The following is a 22,673-nucleotide window of genomic DNA, read 5'->3' on the forward strand; positions in this document are numbered from 1 at the left end:
CTTTTGACTACATACGTTAGTCATCTCAGGAGTATTTTCACTTTCAGGGTTACCCTGTCAAAGGGAATGATAAGCTGTGGAGTCAATTTACGTTATGCCAGCTTCACTTAAATAGAAGAAGTATTGGTAGGGTCAGAAATCTTCCTAGCACTGACAGAATCCTAATGCTTCTGCCTGCAGCTAACACGTGACTCATGAGTAGCAAGAGTGTTTCTAAGTAGTCTGTCTTTAAATAGTGCAGGTAATTACTATTATTTAGTGATCACTCACTATATGCTGGGCGCTCTCCTCAAGGCTTTACCTGTTTCAACACATTAATTTTCACGTGCACACACATGCGCGTGCGTGCGTGCACACACACATGTCTATGAGGTAGGTACTACAATGATTCCCATTCTACCATAAGGAAACTGAGGTACAGAGAGGATAAAGTAATTTGCCTGGGGTCTCACAACTAGTAAGTGGCCAAGCTGGGATCTGAGCCCAGATGGTTTGCCCCCAGAGCCCAGACTCTGAAAATCCTCTAAAGGACTGACCAAGGACACTGAGTCTCATTCAGAAGACACGCCCATTCATTTACTAATTTCTCTACTTTAAAACAAACAAGATGGAGCACTCACCCTCTGGTGTAACTGGTCCAGGTCCCGTCAGTCTTCACAGAAGAGGGCTTCCCCACCAGGCAGTACAGACCAAGGAAAACACAATGAATGCAGAGTGAGAAGGCTTGGACTCAAGCCCAGCTCTGCCAGTCACTAACAGTGATCTCCCGAAAGCCACTCAACCTCTCTGTACCTCTGTGTCCTCATCCATAAGACAGTTTTTGATTCTCCCTATTTACGGGGCAATTCCACAGTCCCTCCTGAGGAGAAATGGAGCCCACTTTCCAAATTCCTTTTCCAGGTAGACAGCGAATTCAGAGCACAACGTGGGATCAGAACCCAGACTCCTGAAGCCAAAAGATACCATGCGACAGAAAGGGGTGGAAGCAGGCAAAGAAAACGGCATAAGAAACTCATAAATAGGGAGACAAAACCCAACTTTCATCAGTAATACAAGAACTAGAAGGAAAGCAAGTGAAGTGTTGAAAACAAGTAACACCGAATGCAAAATTAGCATGGGTGAAAAAGCAATGCATTAATCAGAGCTTATTATTTCCACCTCTATTGTAAAAGAAAATTCATGATTAGCTTGAGAGAGACCCAGGGCACAGTGGGGCAAAGCCTTTTCTCCCTTTGATCCAAACCCTTTATTTGGAACCTAACTTTGGTAGTTTAATCACTCCTTCCTGGCCCATGCTCAAAGGCAAACGTCTTCAACTCGAGGCCTTTCTCAGGCTCTTACCAGTCTAAACCAGTCTATGATGTCTCCATGCCCTGCTCTGGGTCTCAAATCTATTTAGCCTTGCCTGTCAGATATTCTACTCTGTCCAAATTGGGCCCATGATCTGTTTTCACATGTTCTGGGGCTCCATGCCTCACAGTCTTGAGGGCCAGAGGGTCCCTCCCTCCTACCCCTTAACACAGCTTTAGGAAATACACTGCCTAGGTTCAAATCCCAGCTCTTGCACTTAGCATGGTAACCTGAGATGACAATATACCCTCAATGTGCCTCAATTTCTCACGCCTCAGATATAGGCAATAATGAGAGCTGACAGACCTATACATGGTACCTATATACTTAGGGGTTCTATCAGTAATTAGCATTATGTGTTTCAGATCCATATCATCCAGGAATAGAATCTCAGTACACCCTGTTTCCTGCCACCAATTAACTTTCTGTGGTGTATTTTTCCTGCTGGATCAAAAGAACCTACGCAAAAGGATTATCATCATCACCATCTCTGTATTCCCTACAGTACATGTCCTAAAGATGGAAGATATTCAGTAAATAGTATGCTGAAGTACCATTATCTAAAGCTCCAAATCGGACCCGTACCTCTGTCTGAAAATTCAAGCACATTATTTGTAGTCGGCAGTAAGGTTTAACAGTGGCTTGAGTTTACTTTCTAGCAAACACAACAACTAAAGCTGACAAAAATTCATTATCAGGAACAAAATTGGCTTTCTATCACTAAAACATGTATCAAGGACAGAAAAAGATGAAAAATACGAAAGTCAGTTTATGCCTAAACTGAATAGCAAAATTTCCATTAACGATCAGATGAAAGTGACAGTAGGGAATGTGAAAGGTGAAGGAAAGAAAGGTTTTTAAATATTCCAAGATACTAAACAAGGGAAAAATGGATTTATGAAACTTTGAATAATGCCCGAGAGAAAAATTGAAGATGTGATTCCAAGATTCTACCATCAGCCAAATACATAAATATGTATATTTGCTTTTTTCCTTTGCCTGAACCACTCTCAGAATCTTGATGACTTAGTCTCTGGCCACCTTCAGGTGTCTGCTCAAACGAGGCCTCATGAAAAGTCTTCCTTGGTGACTCAGTATGAAAGAGTGCCTACAGCAAATGTCACTCTCCAGGCCTTAGCCTGAACTTGTCACCTGCCACATTTTATATATAGATATATAGGTAGATATATCTATATATATCTTCTGGTTTCTTGGTCTCTCTCTAAACACTAAAGAACATAACCACCTTAAAAGAAGGAGATTTGATCCAGGCTGTGTCCTGTGCTTGAGAAATTAACTAGAAAACAATGGATGTTCCATAAAAGTCTGCTTATGTTATAATTCATTTAATATAAACGTTAGTAAATATGCATGTACCGTGTTAAAAGTCGTGCCTGGCACAGAGGGGGCCCAGTGAGCTACTTCCAGGAAGAGGAGTGGTATTCCTCAATTCTTTTTTTTTTTTAAGACTTTATTTATTTATTTGACAAAGAGAGATCACAAGTAGGCAGAGAGGCAGGCAGAGAGAGAGGAGGAAGCAGGCTCCTTGCTGAGTAGAGAACCTGATGCGGGGCTTGATCCCAGGACCCTGAGATCATGACCTGAGCCAAAGGCAGAGGCTTAACCCACTGAACCACCCAGGTGCCCCTCCTCAATTCTTTCCGATGGTTTAGAAACAAAGGTCTTCTTTCTTGGGGACTGGCTAAAGTGGGAGGAATTAGATAAGGGGGTATAGGACACAGTTCTGAAATCTAGGAGTGACAATGTTTACTTTATGGGGGTGGGCACTGAGAGCTCCTGAAGTGCCCTGTAATACAGCAGGGTCAAAAAGCAAGCTTTCGTGGCCCTAGGGGGTGGTTGGGAGGCTAAAGGCATGGAAAGGAAAGCAAGGCTGGGACCAGAACAGCGGGGACAGAGAGACTGCATGGGAGCCCAGGCTAAGGGTGCGTCTCGACAGTGAGCAGAAGTACAATGTATGGCAATGACTTAGTTCACCTTCTTACCTAAATTAACCTTCACTTTGGCAGGCTCCAGGATCTGAGATGTCAAAAACATGATGCCACCAGGCCTGTATAGGAAAAATAATCCAGGCTTACCTGAAGCAATTGCACATTAAGGTGTGTGTGTGTATGTGTGTGCGTGTGCATTCCGTGTTGTCTGTATTATTTGGGGGAAGCCAATGCTAAGGGGCTTTTGTAGAAAAAGAATCATGATGTTGATCCTCTTACTTCTGGTGGGAGTCGAGGGACGAGAAGATCTTGCGTCTTTCTTAAGACAACTCTAACCTCTCACCTGAAGGACTGCAGAGGACGGACGACCAGGCGCATGGGCTTGCTCATGACTGAGGGGCTTCCAGGATGCAGGCCTTTCAGTGTTAGCTAAAACCAGCACAGGTTAGCTGCCGTACCAGCTCGGCGCCCTCCAAATGGGTCTGTGTTCATTCACCTGCTGTTCACACGGCCACCAGAGCCATCGTTTCAAAACAAAAACTTGACCTCATCACCTCTGACGCCCAATCCCATAGTCAAAACTGCTCAGTGGCTCTCTTGCTCTTCAAGCAGATTGTGGGATTGGGCCTCCACCTTTTCCCCCAGCTTCATTTCAGACTCTCGCCACGATGACCCATCAGCGGCTCACATGCAGGCCCCTGTCCCACTGCAGGGCTCCACACCTGCTACCCGCCTTCCTGTAGGCATAAAAGTGACTCCGGCCCTCCTTTGCATGGTTCTATCATGCCTTAGCTCCATCATCGTCCTTTTTCAGGGGAGTCTTTCCAGACTCCCCTCTTCTGAGCCTTCCCAGGGTCGCAGCCACCACTGCCAGTGCCCACCCTGTCCTCTCAGTGGTGATCAGCACACCCCGAGAGCTACTCCCTGCAGATACCTGTGACTTCCTGTCCATTGGCTTTGGTCAATGCATGGGAGACACTCCCCTACACATAGGCTGGGACTGGGGGGGAGGGGGGCAGCAGATGGGAGCCAGCTCAGGTAGGCTTTGGGGCCATGACTGAGAGTCCAGATGTGATTCTAAGCTCAAGGAGAAGCTGGGGAGAGGCAGGAGCTGATTACATTTGTCAGAGGTTACTCGGGCTGCTATATGGAACCTAGACTGTGAAAGGGCAGGCGGGGAAGCAGAGAAGACCGGAATGAGAGGAGAAGTGAGGGCAGTAGAAAGGAACCATGGTGGAAGTGGCTGTTAGCACAACAGTTAGAACCTCAAGTGTCGGTCCGCTCCAGAACAGCGGCTCACCTGAGAAGGCCCCCTGAAGCCTGCTTCATTCCAGATGATTCTTAGGAGAGGATTAAAAATCTACTCTGTGTGTGTGTGTGTCTGTGTCTGTGAAGTAGGAATAAACATAGAGTACATAACAGATACACAGTTTATCTGTAGTACTAACATGTCATGATGGGGAGGCAATTAGGGAAAAGTCTAAAGGAGAGGGACAATGAGAAAAAGTATGAGGAACACTGTTCTAGAATGTCAGACAGATTGCAAGCTCCTTCTTCAGACCATCGGGTGGCTCTTAAGCTGGCCTGAGATGGCCCCTGGCCTCCTGGACCAATAGTCCTAAAGCAGCCCTGTCCCCTTACGTTTCCTTGGAGCCGTACAGACACTGACTAATTCACCTTCTCACGGGGAAGATGGTCTAGTAAGATACAATGGTCCATTTGCAAGTCGGCCTTTCAAAACACAGATCCTCCTGTTCGGACACTCTGGAGACGAGCAAGCAAAGGAAGGAAGGTTCGGGAGTTAATGAGGGGAATGCAAATACGGTGCAACTCGGCGAGATCTTCGGTCTTACGATTCACGTTCCTCTTTCAGCCAAGACTCCGTCTACCTCTCTCCTGATGAATTCCTATGCGTCTGGCAAAGCTCAAGCACAATTGTCCTGAAAATCCAGGGCACAAAGAATTCCAAGGTACATTCCGAGCACCTTGCAAAAACACGAGTAATGTCTACTCTTTCCTGAGCCCTTGTAGCAGGCATTATGCTTACCCGAGGTTTCTTCACTTAATCCTCCGTTAGTCCCATTTTATAGATAGGAAACTGAGGCTCAGAGAAGAGAAGGAGCTCGCTGGATGTCAGAAAGCAGCAAAATCACAGAGTGGAGGCGCTCACCTAGCAACCCTTTAGCTCTCAGACTGTACATACACTACTGTATTACTCACTCAAGTATTATAAGCAATAGTTCACGTGCCCCTTTCCTCCGTCACTCCCAGCATAAATTTATGACCCAGGCCGGGGGGTCATGAAACAAGGATAAGGTTTACTATGAGATCGTGTTGTATAACTTTGGGATATTCTTTACTGAGACTCAGTTTCCTCAACTATAAGCAGAGACAATAAATGCCTACCTCATAGGTCTGTTGTCGAGATAAAATGAGATATAACTTTTAAAGCACTTACCAGGGTGTCTGGCACATAAAGGCCCCTTAATTAAACAAGTATGGATTGAGGGCCTGTGAGATACCAGACCTTAGGATGGACACAGGGGATAAGGAAATAATAACACACTAGGAATTTAATATATTTTGGCTGCTTTCACTTCTGGAGGGCAGGGATTCTAGGTTATTTAACACCAATTTTTTAGAGTTCAACCATGTCTAACACTAAATAGGCACTCAAGAGTTTTTTTAGTGATGAATGATGGTGGTTTACAGAGTTTTAGACCCTAAGTATTAGAGATCATGAATGACTGTGTCATGTTAGTGGGTTATCATTTCTCAAAATCACTGAAAGTAGAGCACAAGGATACCACACCCAGAGCTGTATACATTCGATTCATTTAAGCATGGGGCTACCACTAAAGGATATTTACATAGTAAAATACAAAATACATTTACATAGCAGAAAGGGGCACTATAACCTGAACAATGCAATCACACTACTGGGTATTTACTCCCAAGATACAAATGTAGTGATCTGAAGGGGCACGTGCACACAAATGTTTATAGCAGCAACGTCCACAATAGCCAAACTATGGAAAGAACCTAGATGTCCATCAACAGATGAATGGATAAAGAAGATGTGGTATATATACACAATGGAATACTATGCAGCCATCAAAATAAATGAAATCTTGCCATTTGCGACGATGTGGATGGAACTAGAGGGTATTATGCTGAGGGAAATAAATCAATCAGAGAAAGACAATTATCATAGGATCTCCCTGATATGAGGAATTTGAGAGGCAGGGTGGGGGGTTTGCAGGGTAGGGAAAGAAAAATATGAAACAATATGGGATCAGGAGGGAGATAAACCATAACAAACTCAATGTCACAAAACAAACCGAGGGTTGCTAGGGGGAGGGGAGTATGGAAGAAGTGGTTGGGTCATGGGTTTTGGGAAGGGTATGAACTATGGTGAGTGCTGTAAAGTGTGTAAGCCTGACGATTCACAGACCTGTACCCCTGGGGCAAATAATGTATTATATGTTAATAAAAATAATTTTTAAAAAAAGCAATAAAATATCTAATAATATTCAGGAAGTGGGAATAGGAAACAGGGAAGAAGTTTCAAAGCTGTTAATCTTTCAAAAAAGGGAAGCCAATTGATGCTGTCCAAAGAAGAAAGTTCATAAAAATAGCACAATTAATGACAGTGACTCCAGCTTTTTAATACTTTACATGATATTTTAGCCATAAATAGACATTTTTAAAGAAATAATGTATCTTGCTCCAGCTCTTTGAAAAATACCGGTGGAATTTTGATCGCAATAGCCTTAAAAGTATAGATTTCTCTAGGCAGTATAGACATTTTTACAATGTTTATTTTTCCTACCCAAGAGTGTGGAATGGTCTTCCATCTTTTTGTGTCTTCTCCAATTTCTTTCATGAGTGTTCTGTAGTTCCTCAAGTACATATCCTTTACCTCTTTGGTTAGGTTTATTCCCAGGTATCATATGGTTCTTGGTGCTATAGTAAATGGAATCACTTCTCTAATTTCCCTTTCTAAATTTTCATTGTTAGTTTATAAGAAAGCAACGGATTTCTGAACATTGATTTTGTATCCTGCCACATTACTGAATTACTGTATGAGTTCTAGTAGTTTGGGGGTGGAGTCTTTTGGGTTTTAGAGCAAATAATCCTAAAATTTGTATGGAATCAGAAGAGACCCCAAATTGCTAAGGAAATGTTGAAAAACAAAAATAAAACTGGTGGCATCACATTACCTGATTTCAAGCTTTTCAATAAATGGTGCTGGGAAAATTGGACAGCTATCTGTAGAAGAATGAAACTCTACCATTCTCTTACACCGTACACAAAGATAAACTCGAAATGGATAAAAGATTTCAACATAAGACAGCAATCCATCAGAATCCTAGAGGAGAACATAGGCAGTAACCTCTTTGATATCAGCCACAGCAACTCTTTCAGGATATGTCTCCAAAGGCAAAGGAAACAAAAGCGAAAATGAACTTTTGGGACTTCATCAAGATCAAAAGCTTCTGCACAGCAATGGAAACAGTCAACAAAACAAAGAGGCAACCCACAGAATGGGAGAAGATATTTCAAATGACAGTACAGACAAAAGGTTGATATCCAGGATCTATAAAGAACTTCTCAAACTCAACACACACAAAACAGATAACCATGTCAAAAAATGGGCATAAGATATGAATAGACACTTATCCAATGAAGACATACAAATGGTATCAGACACATGAAAAAATGTTCATCATCAGGGAGATTCACATCAAAACCACATTGAGATACCACCTTACACCAGTTAGAATGGCCAAAATTAGCAAGAAAGGAAACAACGTGTGTTGGAGAGGATGTGGAGTAAGGGGAACCCTCTTCCACTGTTGGTGGGAATGCAAGTTGGTACAGTCACTTTGGAGAATGGTGAGGAGATTCCTCAAGAAATTAAAAATAGAGCTTCCCTATGATCTTGCAATTGCACTACTGGGTATTGACCCCAAAGATACAGATGTAGTGAAAAGAAGGGCCATTTGTACCCCAATGTTCATAGCAGCAATAGCCACGGTCGCCAAACTGTGGAAAGAACCAAGATGCCTTTCAATGGACGAATGGATAAGGAAGATGTGGTCCATATACACTATGGAGTATTATGTCTCCATCAGAAAGGATGAATACCCAACTTTTGTAGCAACATGGACGGGACTGGAAGAGATTATGCTGAGTGAAATAAGTCAAGCAGAGAGAGTCAAGTATCATATGGTTTCACTTATTTGTGGAGCATAACAAATAACATGGAGGACATGGGGAGATGGAGAGGAGAAGGGAGTTGAGGGAAATTGGAAAGGGAGGTGAACCATTAGAGACTATGGACTCTGAAAAACAATCTGAGGGTTTTGAAGGGGCAGAGGGTGGGAGGTTGGGGAGCCAGGTGGTGGGTATTAAGGAGGGCACGTATTGCATGGAACACTCGGTGTGGTGCAAAAACAATGAATTCTGTTATGCTGAAAAGAAATAAAAAAAAAAAGAAATAATGTATCTTGAAATGAGGTACATTTATTTGAAGTTTGACTATTCTTTAGTTTCAGCTCAGTTTTTCAAATTGCCTAAAAATTTAAAAAAATTATTTTTGTTATAAATAGCATCTCTATTTATGTTTATAAAAGTATTTCTATCTAAATATCCACCCAGATAGACAGATACTTAGGTATAGATGGATAGGTGTCTGAAATTATGTTATCTAAGGTTAATGGGAACTGTAGCATTTGAGATGATTTCTTAAAAATTCTCATCTTTGTAATTTTTTGCCTTATTTGAATCTTGACAATCAACATACATGATTTTTTTTCAAAGATTACTTATTTATTTATTTGGGAAAAAGAGAGCAAAGAGGGAGAGGAAGAGGGAGAAGCAGACTTGCCACTGAGTGGGGAGCCAGATGCGGAACTCAATCCCAGGACCCCGGGATCAATGACCTGAGCCAAAGGCAGACACTTAACGACTGAGCCACCTAGGTGCCCCAACATAGGTGATTTGTTAAAAGTCCATTTTCCGAAAGTAGAGAGAATATGGAATACAAAGTATGATGGGAATATGGATCATTGCTATTTCCTTCTTTGTGCTTTTTTGTATTTTTCACATTTCTAAAATGATTTTTAAAATGGCTTTACTGTCACAGATTCTATAGACCCTACATTCATGATTGTTTCTTTCCTCTTAAGCTAGACTCCAAAATAGATAGAAAATATGTTTTTTTACTTATATTGCTGATGGGGTCTTTAACATGACTTGAGAACCCAATTTGCAAAGCAGAAAAGACTGGGTTCTTTTGAATGCTCTTTATAAAAGTAATAACAAACAGAGAACTAATTAATGGTTATATATATGCTTGTGTTTTTTAAGGTTTTTACAAGAAGAGTGAGAGATTATGAAAGAGATTACGAAAATTGTCATGTTGGACTACGTCTGATGGAGTCTTGAAGGCCAGGATTTCAAACTAAGTGGTTTTCCTTGTCCATTCTTGTTTAAGAGATGATTAATGAATGTCAACATCTGCTTGCTGTGATACATGACAAACTAGAATAATCCAGTTCTTACCCTCTAATTAAGAATAATAATCTAAAATACACAAATGGTTACATAGCTATAAAAAGGGATGAGCTGATGTGAGATGTCTTGGGGAGTGTGGAATAAAACATCTGAGCTACCTGTTCAGGTCTCACAACAGGTAACATGGTAACATCTTTTTCCTTTATAAAGGTTTGGGAAAAGAGTAGGATTCTGATTTCCTCCATAAAGTAACTCAAGAAGCCTATTTAGTTTCATGTAGCCTTGAAATTTAGACAGTAGCATTCAGCGTCCCCTGGGTTTTGCATGCTTATGTTAATATGACAGAAAGTTTTTTTTTTCAATTCAGTGAACCACCTGGATGTGAAATGTTTAATCACTGTCAATAACAGTTTAGAGAATAGAAAGTAAATTTTTGTTTCTCTCTGTGAAAATGTCTTCTCTCAATGATAAGTTATAGCCTATGGGTGTGGCTTTTTCATATGAAGGAAGAAAAATGTTATAGAATCATTACTTGTGAAGTGCTTTAACTTCTATTGCATTCTGTTAAGATGTAGGTTAGCATTTTTCTAGTCTAGGACTGATCAAAATTCATAGAGAAAATGATGGGATCTTAGATTTAAAGAAAACTTTGAAATTATCCATTCCATCCCAACTGTGGATTCTTTCTTTCTCTAGAACCTTTGTGAATGACCATCCAGTCTCAACTCAAACTCTTAAATGCCAAACTGTTCTCTAGCCCACAAGGAAACCTCATGGCCTTCAGACAACTATAAATGTAAAAAATAAATATAAAAAAATTCCCTTAATCCCAGGCAAAATCCATTTCCATTGATACCTTCCCACTGGTGCTTGTTCTCACTTGCAGAACTTGTAAACCCCACTGCCCTCCTGTCCAAGGTCCTTTAAACACCGGAGACATCTTCTCATCCTGACCCCAGTCTCTTCAGCAAGCCCTCAGATGAAAGCACTTCCATTCTCAAAAACCCCGCACATCACCTGACTGTTTATTAGTGCATCAAAACCTTATTACAAAGCAGCGCCCGCATTTAAAGAAGAGTTCCTCAAAAAAATGCCAAAAGTTGTTCCAGGATCACAAATACAATTCTTGCAATGGTCACTTTAAATCCTTAGATGAACACCTCTTAAATGGATAGATTCTATCTTACTACCTCTTCGTCTATCTTGAGTGTCAGTTTCCTCTTCACCATGTTTTTCTGCCTTTGCAATTTTAAAGACCATTCTTGTATTACTTTTGGTGGCCAGCCCCTGAAACTGATTTGGGCTACCTCAACAAAAATAGAGGTATCTCCAATTTCATGAAATTCATGGATTTTTGACTTCATGAAACCAGAGTAAGGGTAGAAAAGCCAAGAGCAGGAGGTGGAGCCTTCCAATGGCCTCTGGGGCAGGCCCTTCCCTGGAGTACTTGCCACTTAACACCACTGACTCTTAGTTACTGCCATCCTTCATCCCTAAACTCTCATTCTTGGGGAAGGGAATCCAACTGGCCCAGCTTGGGTCAGATTGCTATCCTTAGTTAAGTAACCCTGACCAGGGACATGGTCTTTGGTATATGAAGCTCAAACTTATATATTGGGGTCATTTTCAGAGAAAGGAAAATGGACGTGAAGACAGATATCCAAAACCATTGTACTTCTAAAAAAGGAAAGTAATTTTCAAAGATAATTAATCTGCTTCTTTTTATCTCTCCCCGTGTTTTCCTCAGATATCAGAATTGGTGTTCATTGCATCAGAAAAGGTCAGAGGCAAGGGGGGAAAAAGAGAAATAGCCTGAGAATATTTCTGGGTTTTGTTTTCCAAAATCCCAAATGCTTAGAAGAACATAGAGAATTTCTCGAAGGCGGTAATAAAAAAGGAATGAAATGTATGGACATGCAGAGCCCTGGAGTGACATGGAGAATTATCTCCCTCCTGCTGTTGGAAAAGGAGGGAGGGAGGGAGACTTATGAACTCAGGAGGAGGGAGGAGCAGCCCTTGTTTCCTGGCATTGTCTCCAGGGAGGCTATAACCTCCCCCCAGCCCCCAGAGCTGTGTGGGCAGGGGGACATCTAAGCAGAAGGAACCATAAGAAATGTCACCAAATTATTTTTGTGGCCCAAGGATGACCTGGACTTCTGTTTGCCCAGTGAGTTACGTGAGCAGAAATACAGCACCATGGTGTTAACCTGTGTGATCAGATACCTCAGTGACCAGAGGGTCCCCTCCACCAGGGCTGCTGCACTGTGCCAGCACCCTGGAACCTGAGACACCACAGGGGGATGCTGGGACCCTACGCAGCGCTGAGGGTAAGTCTGCTATCTTTCCAGAAGGAAGAGCCTTGAAGCAAAAATGAATCTAATTTGAAAAAAAAGTTAAGAGATGAGATACTTCTTATATACCTGTGTTAGAGAGAGATTCTCACCTGCTCTGCTTTCAGAGAATAGATAGGAGCAAAATAAGAACAAAGGCATTCTGCTTCCTCTCTGTGAATCAGTCCTTGTCCTTCTCAAGTAGCAGTATTTGTGCATCATACACTGCTTGCAGTATTAAAAGCCCTCTTCTATAAACATCGGCTTAATTTTTTCTAATCCTCTTACTTATGACCTTAGTTTTCCTGATGTGATTCCCCCGGGTCCACCCCATACCTATAAGTGTAGTCTCAGACTATCTACCCTTCTCCCCTCTCCTCTGTCTTCTGTCCTTGTTGGATGGGGTTTGAGCACAAGATCCCTATGCAACCAACTTGGAGCCTTCAGCCACCTTTTCCTTTCGCTGTGTCATTTGCCCAATTTGTGATCATGATACCAGCATCATGTTATCTGTTTAAAATTATTTATTTTCTTATATTATTTACTTTGCATGAGATCTATCCTCTTAACAAATTAAGTGTACAATACAATACTATTGAGCACAGAGACAGAATGTTGTTGTTCTTCTTAACAAATTCTGCTTCAGTTAAGGTCTTAAATCTAGCTAATAGTGAGCAGTGTGGCAGCTATTAATATGTTCTAACCAAAAATGGGGGAAAAAATGTAAGAAGACCAAGGCCCAAAAACCTGAGTCTGAGAGTGGCATCCTGTCCTTTCATTTTTGTAGCTGGCAGGGCTGTTCTTTCCTGAAGAGAAGTTGGATGATGTCATAAACAAAGCCCAGGGAGTCGGGTGACCTGGATCTATTCTTGGCTGTGCCACTGACGGTGAGTGACCTTGGGCAAGCCACTTTCTTATCTCCCCATCTCAGTTTTCCCCACTGTACAACTAAAAAGTAATAATAATAATATATCTTGTCACCTACCTAGAGAATAATTTGGGTACAAGAACGATAGAGTAAGAAATTGGTTAATGCTTGAGGAAACAGTAAGGTTTTGTTTTAGTTTTTCAATCTGCCGCAGTTTCCATTATGACTCTAGGGTTATCAGAGAGTTTCAGTTCTTCAAATAATCATGAAAATTAGAACTGATCTATGTTATCAGAGCTTAAAAGGAACCAGCTTAAAACAAAGCAGAAAGGGACTCTAACATAAGGACAATGCTCACCATTACGTGTGGGACGTTCTATTCACATTTACTTCAATGGGGATTAGGTGGGTCAGAAAGAAGGCAGTTGGGTTCCAGTAGGTAGAAAGCAGAGGATGCCATGGCAGAGATAGAGATAAAAGGAGATGAGGACACTGGTAAATGGGGACAGGAGAGATGCCAATTCTGTAGATGAATTCCATTTTGTGCAGACCTGTGGGCTTTTAAAAAATTATTTGCAAAGCTTTCTAAATATGAGCTAGGCCTAGAAAATTTTCTAAAGTGGCTGTCTTTATCCAAAAAGAGAAAGAGTAATCATGGTAATGCCTAAAAAAGGCAACTCTTGCTTTTCACTAAATCCATACCCAGAATACTGCACTATATTTATGGTTATGGAAAGTTTAACAAATTTCAAAGCCAGGAATGTTCTCTGTGGCTTACTAGGGCAGACAGAAGGTGGAATGCAATCCCAACAGGTAGCATAAATCTACCCAGATTCCATTTAGAGCCATACCTTTACGAAAACATATGAACCTCTCTGAGCCCTGAATTGCTCATCTATACAACAGATAAAACCCAACTCCCCCACTGCACAGAGGTACCTACCGACAGATTAGGTAACCGAGGGAGGGAGCTCATTTCTCCTGCATTAAGCACAGGAGAGGAAATTTACCTGCTGCCTGCCCTTTTGAATAGACTTGGAGGACACCTGTCTCTAACTAGAACACCAACAACTTATAGGGACTCCATGGCGTGACGATGAAATAGGCTTTAATAGTACTTGCAGGGCTAAGCCCCAGGGAGGGGCTTCCAACCAGTGAACAGATCAAAGCAGCAACACACCCTTTGGAAAGGGCAATGAAGACTGTAGTCACTGCCTCCTGGGGACTGAACACATCTAACATAACCACGTTTGCCCAGTGGAATCTCCCACAGGAGAAAGATCATTAAGGGCTATGACAGCAACTGTCATTCCAAAATACTTTCCCCATCCTAGCTCAGCCATCTTCACGACACTGAAGAGCAGAAAAGCTGCTCTGGAGTACTGGAAGAAAGGGGGACACTGGAAAGAGCACTCGGGAAGCAGGAGACAGCACAGGGACCATTCACCTGCGGCTCAGAAGGGTCTGCTCCTAGCCACAGATGATGTGATTCTTCCAGAGAATTTCGTTGGAACTTCATTTGTCCAAATGTCAAGGTTTGGGAAACTTTATGGTTTCCCCTAATGACCATGGTGAGCAGATCACCAGAGCGAGCCTCTCTTCCTAAGTGGACAGGTTCCGCGCCCCCCCCCCCAAGCCCCACCTCTCTGAAACATCTGTATTTTTCCTTCCATATTCCACAGGGGAAATCACACAGAAAGTCTCTGAGCTGGCATGAGGGTGGACATCCGGGCAAAAACAAGGAAAGCATACCCGAGAAGAGCAGCCACGCACTGCCGTGTTGGGTGGCTTACGAGAGACTGGGGCTCAGGTCATCTCCCGGTCTCTGCTGCTGCTTTCATAGAAACATGCTCTGGAACACTCCTCCTGGCATGATAGCATTAGCCTCTTCATGCTAGCCACATAGTGGTGCTTCCTGCCCTACCCTTCGGTCTTATCTACACTCCCCACTCCACTTCTGGGGGATCTGCCACTTGTCTGTGAATGCCCAGAGGCTGATGACCAACATGAATATGAAAGTCTTGCCTATCCAACCTTTGCTGCTGTATAAGGCCACTCAGAAGGTTTATCGCAACACCCAATGCCATCACCAGGGACATTCAAACTGCACCCCAGGAAATTCATCAGACTGCCACTGTCTGTCCTAACACCACCATCTAAGGACACTGTAAGCCCAACATTTGGAAACCTTATCAACCAACTGTTCTCTGGACTCAAAAACCAACTGTTCCCATACTCAACTGTGTATGGTTAGTTCTAACCATTAGAAATGGGTTCTGTCTCCATAGAAATGCGCCCCCCCCCCCAAATGCCTGATTGCTTGCACCATAGAGAGGCCACGTAGATTGCTGAGCTAGGCGCCACTCTCCCACCTTTATCACTGTCTCCTGAAATAACTGTTTAACTAGACTGGTTGAGTCCCAGGACCAAGACACTTATTTAATGAGAGGCGGCAATATGTTTATATTTGTCCTTTTCTGTTTTCCCATCCCTGTTCCTTTTCTCTTTCTTTCTCTTCCCACCTCCCCCTTTGTAGACCTCTTGCTTTGCAAACCTGAATCTCTCTAGAGCTATATATCAACTTGGCTTTTGATAAATGAAACTTCCTGGGGAAAAACATGAAGTTTCAAAGGACAGAATGAGGCATATCAGACTATGCTACCCCCCCCATGCTGCTTTGGCATATGTATTAGTATGAGCTAATGGCCATTGAGATCCAGGAAGATGCAGCAAAAGCTATAAAAAGAAAAGTGCATAAGATTTCTTTTTGTAAATGAAATGTACATTATAAAGGAAATTTCCACTTGTAAAAAGTGTCTCCTCCTATGCCAAGAAGAGGAGCATTCTTAATAACTCTTATTAATAGAGAAGGCACAGACTTAAATCTATAGAGTAAACTTTACTAAGCAACTCTGGTTTTACCATACTTTTCTTGGGCACCTTCTCATAACTTGCCTCTCCCACCCAGAAGCCCCAAACTCCCTTCCTTTGGCCTAAGATGATGTTTAAGCCCATATTCTCACCACCCTTTAGAGTTACTCATGTCTGGGTACATGTTAATAAACTCCGTTTTTCTCTTGTTAAAAAAGAAAGCCCTGCCTACCTCCAAAATATCCCCCACCATTGTCTGTGTCTCAGAAGACCCAGGTAAAAAAAGTATTTAATTTGAAAGATGTTGGTCTTTACTTAGGATCTATGACACTGCAGAAAGGAGAAATGGGCACAGCTCTAATAAGAGGGAACACAATACAGGTTCGTTTTGCTTAAGGTAAGGAAACAGATGAATTGCCTTTAAAAAGCAAAAACAAAAACAAGATAAAAAAAAAACCTACCCAGTTCCTGCTTCCTGCAGAGGTGAATTACAGAGGTCATTTCAAGGTAATGGTAAGGCGAGATAGGGCCCAAAGGGAAGACCAACTCCTTATCCTCTGCCCCCCAGACCCATATACTATGGCATCATATCACCAAAGCCTAAAGATATACAGAAACACACATTATACAGGGGCATGATTTACATGCAGCCAGAGAACTTGAGAAACGTAAGTGGGAGGGAATGGCCCATTTCCTAAGAGCTTTGGTTTTATATGTTGGCATGGTAAGGAAGTTTGTAGCCTTCTTTCCATCTTTCTACTTTAGATAATTATTATGTTATAAGCATACAGATGACTGCTTTGTCAGCACTTCCGCTCAGATGCTAAAGACAGGGATGTTCCAATTCCCTCACAAGGCCAGCCTGTTGGTGCAAGCTCGTATTTACTCCATGAGGATACAATTCCCATGGTTTAGCATCTCAACAAGATCAAGCAAATCAGATTAATGGCTGTAACTCTGTCAACACACAGGCTGAGACCTGCTGAGAATAAAGCTGATTTTTAACACAGAGACTATAAGCCTCTGAAAATAATGGCTCCTGTTAAGACAAAGTCCCAACAAGAGAGTATGAGTAACTCCTAGACATGATTTACCAAGACTGGAATCACCATATATTATTAAGTATCGCTGTGAATTTTCACTATTATACAAGTAAAGTTTGAATTTAAGAAACCATTAAAGGCAAAAACCATCTAAAACACACTGATGCTTGAGATCACATGCTCTGAGTCCCAAGCTTTAACAAAAAACTGTCTAAGAAGACACTGAGAGGACAAGGTCTACGATAAGAAATAACAAGGCTAAGAAAGAGAAAGAGCAGATATAAAAGAACTGAAAGAGATAGAGACAAAGGGACAGAAATCAAGTTGGCAAACCAGAAAATCTTCTGCATCTCAGGACCAGTTTCCTCGAGAAGACATTACAGTGTGGTCATGGCTCAGTTATGCCAGTCAAAAATGCTCATTTTTGCTTATGACTGTTTCTGCTGGGTTTTCATCCCATACGACCAAAACGTTCCTAACTGATACAATTGATGGGATCCACTAAATTCCAAAGTATCCCCAGAAAGCTGATAAGACTGTTCACCTCTCTTTCTAAATGGGAAAACAGAATCACATCAATAATGTTTGCTGTTTTCTACACTGGCAAAGAGAAATATATTATTCTTAGAGAAGAAAAATATTGTAAAACACAAGTTCTTCCATGCTGGCAAGTTAAATTTTCTTCAGTTCCCAGGGATATTTGAAGAAAAGCAGTTTTTCTTCTCCTGGGCAGAAGCCAATGCATTCACTAGTGATTCTGGAAAAAGCACAATTTACCAAGTCAGAGCATTGAACAGCCAAGGAGAAAGGAGCAGCCTAGGACAGGCCCAGAGGCCCAGAAATCTTCTCTAGAGCTCCATTTTTAATGCATCTGAAAAGAGCTTGCTAAGCACTTGTGCAGCTTGGTGAGAGAAATGTCTGTCCAAACACAGCTGGCTTCAATCAGTGCTACTCCTCCAAGATGGAGTCCTATGAGAACCTCAGGACTTGCCATCCCCCCATGAGCACTTCCATGAGCATCAGTTTTAAGACCTAAGAGGGAAGGAGAAAGACAACAGAAGGGCAGAATGCACATTTAGGGACAGAACACTAGCCTTCATTATCTTTGTTGGCAAGTATTATCAAGAACAATTACCATTCATTCCCCACTTACTATGTACCAGGAACTACTAATCATTTAACTATATTCTTTTAATCCTTCCAACTTTCCTCATGAGGCAGGTAATAATATTTTATAAATAAGAAACTAAAGTGCAAGAGAGTAAATAACATGCCAAAATCACTCAGCTAGTAAGGGGTTCATCCAGGATTTGAATTCATGTGACAGGTTTTGGGTTTAGCCATTATGATAGACTGTCTCCCAATTATTATCCATTGTTTCCCTCCAGTGAGGCCACTCCTCCTTCATCCCTGCAGTATATCTAAAGGCATTGTATTCACTGGTCCTACTATTGGGCTATAACCACACCACTGGGAAAAAGGAGACTAATGGTATGTCTCGTCAAGACTGAAACCTCTAAACACTTTTAAAGCAGTACCTTCCACAGTGACAGTTAATCTGGTATGCAACTCTCCACTGTACTGTTTTCCCCTCCTGAAAAAGGGTTAATAAATCTGAAACTCAAGTGATCTTGTAGTAAGCCCTAGGAACAGCTAAGCAATGGCTGCTGAATTCCAGTCCTGTGCTCAATGCTACCCACAATAAGACAACCCAACATAAGTCTCTCTCCCAGGGACTTGGATGCCCCAAGGTGACAGGGCCCACAATGCTCATGCAAACACGGATTGTGCTTTAGTACAGCTGGAGCCACTGTGGAAGAAAGTCAGATGCTAAGCTAGTTCACCTGGTCCTCTTAAAGGCTTGGGTCTGGACATTCCCCTCTGCAGGGCTGAATCACCCATACGGCACAGGCCTGGATCACAGGTCCTGGACTCTGCATTCAGCTCATCGGAGTGTGGGACTGGCTGCCAATGTCAAACTCTCTCTAGTCCGCCAACAGCAGTGTGAATGATGAAAGGAAAGGGTTTTCTGTGGCGATCGCAACTGCAAATAGGAATAAGGAAACTCTCCCCATTCACATCCCACTCCCAGCTCCTTGGCCTTGAGTTACATGAGGAATTGGCTCTGTCCGGCCTTAGGGGACAAGGGCACTGCGTGTTATTTGGGGGAGTCAGCACTTACATGCCTGAATAGAGTCTGCCTTTGCAGAACTTGAAGAGCTCTGATGGAAGAAGAGAAATGTTGATGATGGTGATGGTCGTGGTGAAGATGTTGATGAAAGAAGAAAACGGTGATGGTGAATGTCACCTACAAATACAAGCACAAAGCAGCAATAGATATCCTTCTAGTTATTGCCAATCCCCATAACCAAACAGCTTCCGTTCCCAAAACAACCCCATAAGGTACTTCCCCTGTGAACTAAACACATTCAGCTTCAAAATGAAGCGCTGCATCCCTCCCTTCCCCGCCCGCCCTTCCACCCTTCCTGTGCCAAGCTGGGAAGGAGACTGCACTGGCAGGTCACGGGCGCTGGGACCTGAGAGTTAACGACAGTTCTGTAGTGAGGAGCGTTAGGGTGAACCGGGAAGCCCCATTAACGCACTTCGGAACCGCTTGGTTGGGGAGCTTGAGGAACGGACGCCAAGGGGGAAGAAGGTAAGGTAGCGGGGCAAAACAAGATTTGGTGCCTCCTTCCGAGAGCCCTGAGGCCCCGAGAGGCTGAGCAGGCAGCCTGTGGTCGGGAGGGAGAAGAGGCGGAGCAGACCGCCGGCAGGACAGACAAGGCTCGCTTTACCTGACCAAGTGCAGCAGCCAGCCGTAGCGGCTGCAGCGAGGATGCTGCGCTGGAGTCCAGAGCCAGAGCCCAAAGCCACCGCTGCGCCTGACTTCGCCGAGACCCCACCCCTTTCCCGCCTCCTTCCCCGCCCCTTGCACCGAGACCCCGCCTCCCTAGCACGCGCCCGCCCGGCAGGCTGTTTGGGGGAGGTGAGCCGTGGATTGATCGGCAGGGCCAACGACCAATGGAAATGTGCAGCGGCGCCAGGGGCCAAAGATGGCAAGGAGGAGCGGGAAGGGACGGCGCCCAATCAGCCGCGGAGCCGCTGGGCCTGGCTAGGGCGCCGTGAGGTTATTGGGCAACTCTAGCCCGGATTAGCTGTGTTCGTTAGACTAGGTCGAAGGTGGACAGCCCGGGCAACAGCCAATCTCCGGCTCCTTGCCCCGAGCTCCCCGGGTCCCGGGCCCTCTCTCAGCGCATGCTCTGGACTGGTTCGAAGCGGTGGTGGGGAAGGGAGCAGGTCTGTTCCCACGTTCCCGAGGTTCCCACGCCTTGGAGACCCCGGAGGGCTATGCCGCTCCAGTGGTCGGGTCAGCGCCCCCTGCCCCTGCACCTCCAGTAGCCGTTTCGGTAATAAGTGCTTAAAGGAACAAAGCAGGAAAACTCAAGAAACCGCACCCTCTCGTAAATCCAGACCCTTCTGTTAGTTTCTCCCACGCCCCAGCGTGGCCTCCAAATAACTCTTTAACCAGACTCACTGGCAGATAAATGACTTTGACTACTTGTAGTTACGAGCAGAAACTTTGGGCAAAAGAAAATGAGGTAGGGCCTCGGCGATTCGGGGGAAAGAGGACTCAGTCTGGATGTCAAGAGAGTGGGCCTCACAATGAAGGCTACCTGCTCGCTGGAAAACCACAGCTCAAGATCATGTTGCCACTTTCTGTGACGGTGAGTCAGTGTACACTTGTTGCCAAGGTAAACTCTCCCCCCCCCCCTCAAATAAGTGTCTAATCATTACTGGGAAGAACTGCCTCCAAACCTTTCATAAGAGGATTTGGGGTCTTAATGAGGTGGTTATTTGGTCTGTGATTTGAGTGGCATTTCCATCTGTTCCAAGTAGGTAGGCAAGAAAGGGCATTGCCTCTAATCTGCTCCCTGCTAAGTGCAAATTTTGTCTATCCAGAAAAGAAATCTATCCTGAACAGATTCTGGTTTCAGATAATAAATAAGAAAAAAATAGGAAGCTATTTTAAAGTAATTTTTCCCTCACTTTTTTTTTTTCTAGAAATAGTAGCTGATGGGAACTCTGATTTATTCCTACGTATAATATTACCAAAACATTGGTAGGCACTTTATATGTAATTATTTCATTCAATCCATGTATCTACCTTGTGTAAGTTACCACCTTATTGATTAGAAAACAGTGGCTCAGGTCAAGTAGTTGACCAGGTTCACATAATTGGGACCAGAGTCAGCACTCGGTCAGTATTTCTGTTTAAAGCCCATCATTATCAATTAAAAGAAGAACAGGGGCACCTGAGTGGCTCAGAGGGTTAAAGCCTCTGCCTTCAGCTCAAATCTTGTCAGGGTCCTGGGATCGAGTCCCGCATAGGGCTCTCTGCTTGGTGGGGAGCCTGCTTCCCCCGCCTGCCTCTCTGCCCACTTGTGATCTCTGTCAAATAAATTTAAAAATCTTAAAAAAAAAAAAGAATGAGCAGCAATAACACAACTCTGCTTTGAAGTTTTGTTTGTTTCTCACCTGAAAAACGATCCTAGAAGGACCCAGTTCCCACAATACTGACTACTTAAAATACTACAAAAAGCACTTCTAAGAGTGAAGTGTCACTTCTGCAATGTGTTAAGAGCGATTGCAAGTCAGTTTTGTTCATGCAGAGGAGCTGTAATTTGATATTGATGGGAAGTAAGTACATTTTTCCAGGGCATGAGTCTAACTAGTTTTTAATTGGTGTTGGAATCTTTTAAAGTAAATGAACAAAATAATACCATGGCCATAAGAGTTTAGTCCTAGCGAGAAAAAGAATGGATAATAACCCAAAATAGCTCTTTGAAAAGAGTCATAAATCCTATGCTGACCTTTCTTCAAACCTGGAAATATGTACTAATTCTAAGGTTGGGAAGGGGGAATATGTAGGAGGTGGTTTAAAGGGGAAGGAGAAGAAGAAAAGTGTTTTCTCAGAGAGGTTATTTATAAAGACAAAAATATAAATAAGGTAAAGGTTGCAGATCAATACAAAAGTATACACTAATTAACAAGTTAGTGGCTTGGGCATTAGGGTTGATTGTGCTCCTCATTTAATATGTACTTACTGAGTCTAATATGTTGGTTCCTGTAGTAGACTCTGGGGATATTCATTTCAATAAAACCCATTTCCTGACCTCGATGAAACACAGGCAGTTTAAGACACAAATCTGGATCAGGCTTGAAGAGATCACTTCATAAACATAATTGCTAGTCTTCACAGCCACCCAGCATGGTCTGTCTTATCCCCATTTCACAGATGAGGAAACTGAGACTAGAAAGAATAATAACTCGATTTGCACCGTTAAAAAAAAGTCTTCATCCCAAATCCTTCTGACTCCGAAGCCCCCATTTTTGCAGTCCACTGTGCTGCCTTCCCACGGGGAGAAGCTAGCTCTTGTAATCTAAACAGAAATGCACCCTTCTTAAAATATACAACACAATGCCTGTGAATTTTAAAATACTGAATTCAGTCCACTTTTTATCAGAGTACCCTACTTTATAAATGGAACCAAGAAAATACAAAAGATAGTTCTGGCCATCAACTATGGTTTACCTTTTTACCCTTGCACTTCCACTGTATGTAAGTGATCTGCTTTGGTTAATTGAAATCTCTGTCCTTCCCTGAGGTGCGTCATTTCAACATGTGACCCAGAAATTCAGAAAATGTATTTAAAAATGAAGCAGAGAAACCAGGCACAGA

At 43.0% G+C, this 22,673-nt stretch overlaps 1 protein-coding gene across 1 annotated transcript in view; it reads right to left on the bottom strand.

The window, feature by feature from the left end:
* The window catches only part of FMN1 (formin 1), a 415,126-nt gene extending 395,349 nt beyond the window's left edge, over nt 1-19,777 (bottom strand). The window contains exons 1-2 of the mRNA XM_044231844.1: nt 19,729-19,777; nt 19,116-19,241 (exon numbers count right to left, since the gene is read on the bottom strand). The gene's annotated coding sequence lies outside the window, so the exon portion shown is untranslated. The remainder of the gene's footprint in view (nt 1-19,115; nt 19,242-19,728) is intronic.
* Between the last annotated feature and the right edge of the window lie 2,896 nt (nt 19,778-22,673).

The sequence above is a fragment of the Neovison vison genome, chromosome 13 (genome assembly GCF_020171115.1).
Source record: "Neovison vison isolate M4711 chromosome 13, ASM_NN_V1, whole genome shotgun sequence".
In the NCBI taxonomy this organism is placed as follows: Eukaryota; Metazoa; Chordata; class Mammalia; order Carnivora; family Mustelidae; genus Neogale; species Neogale vison.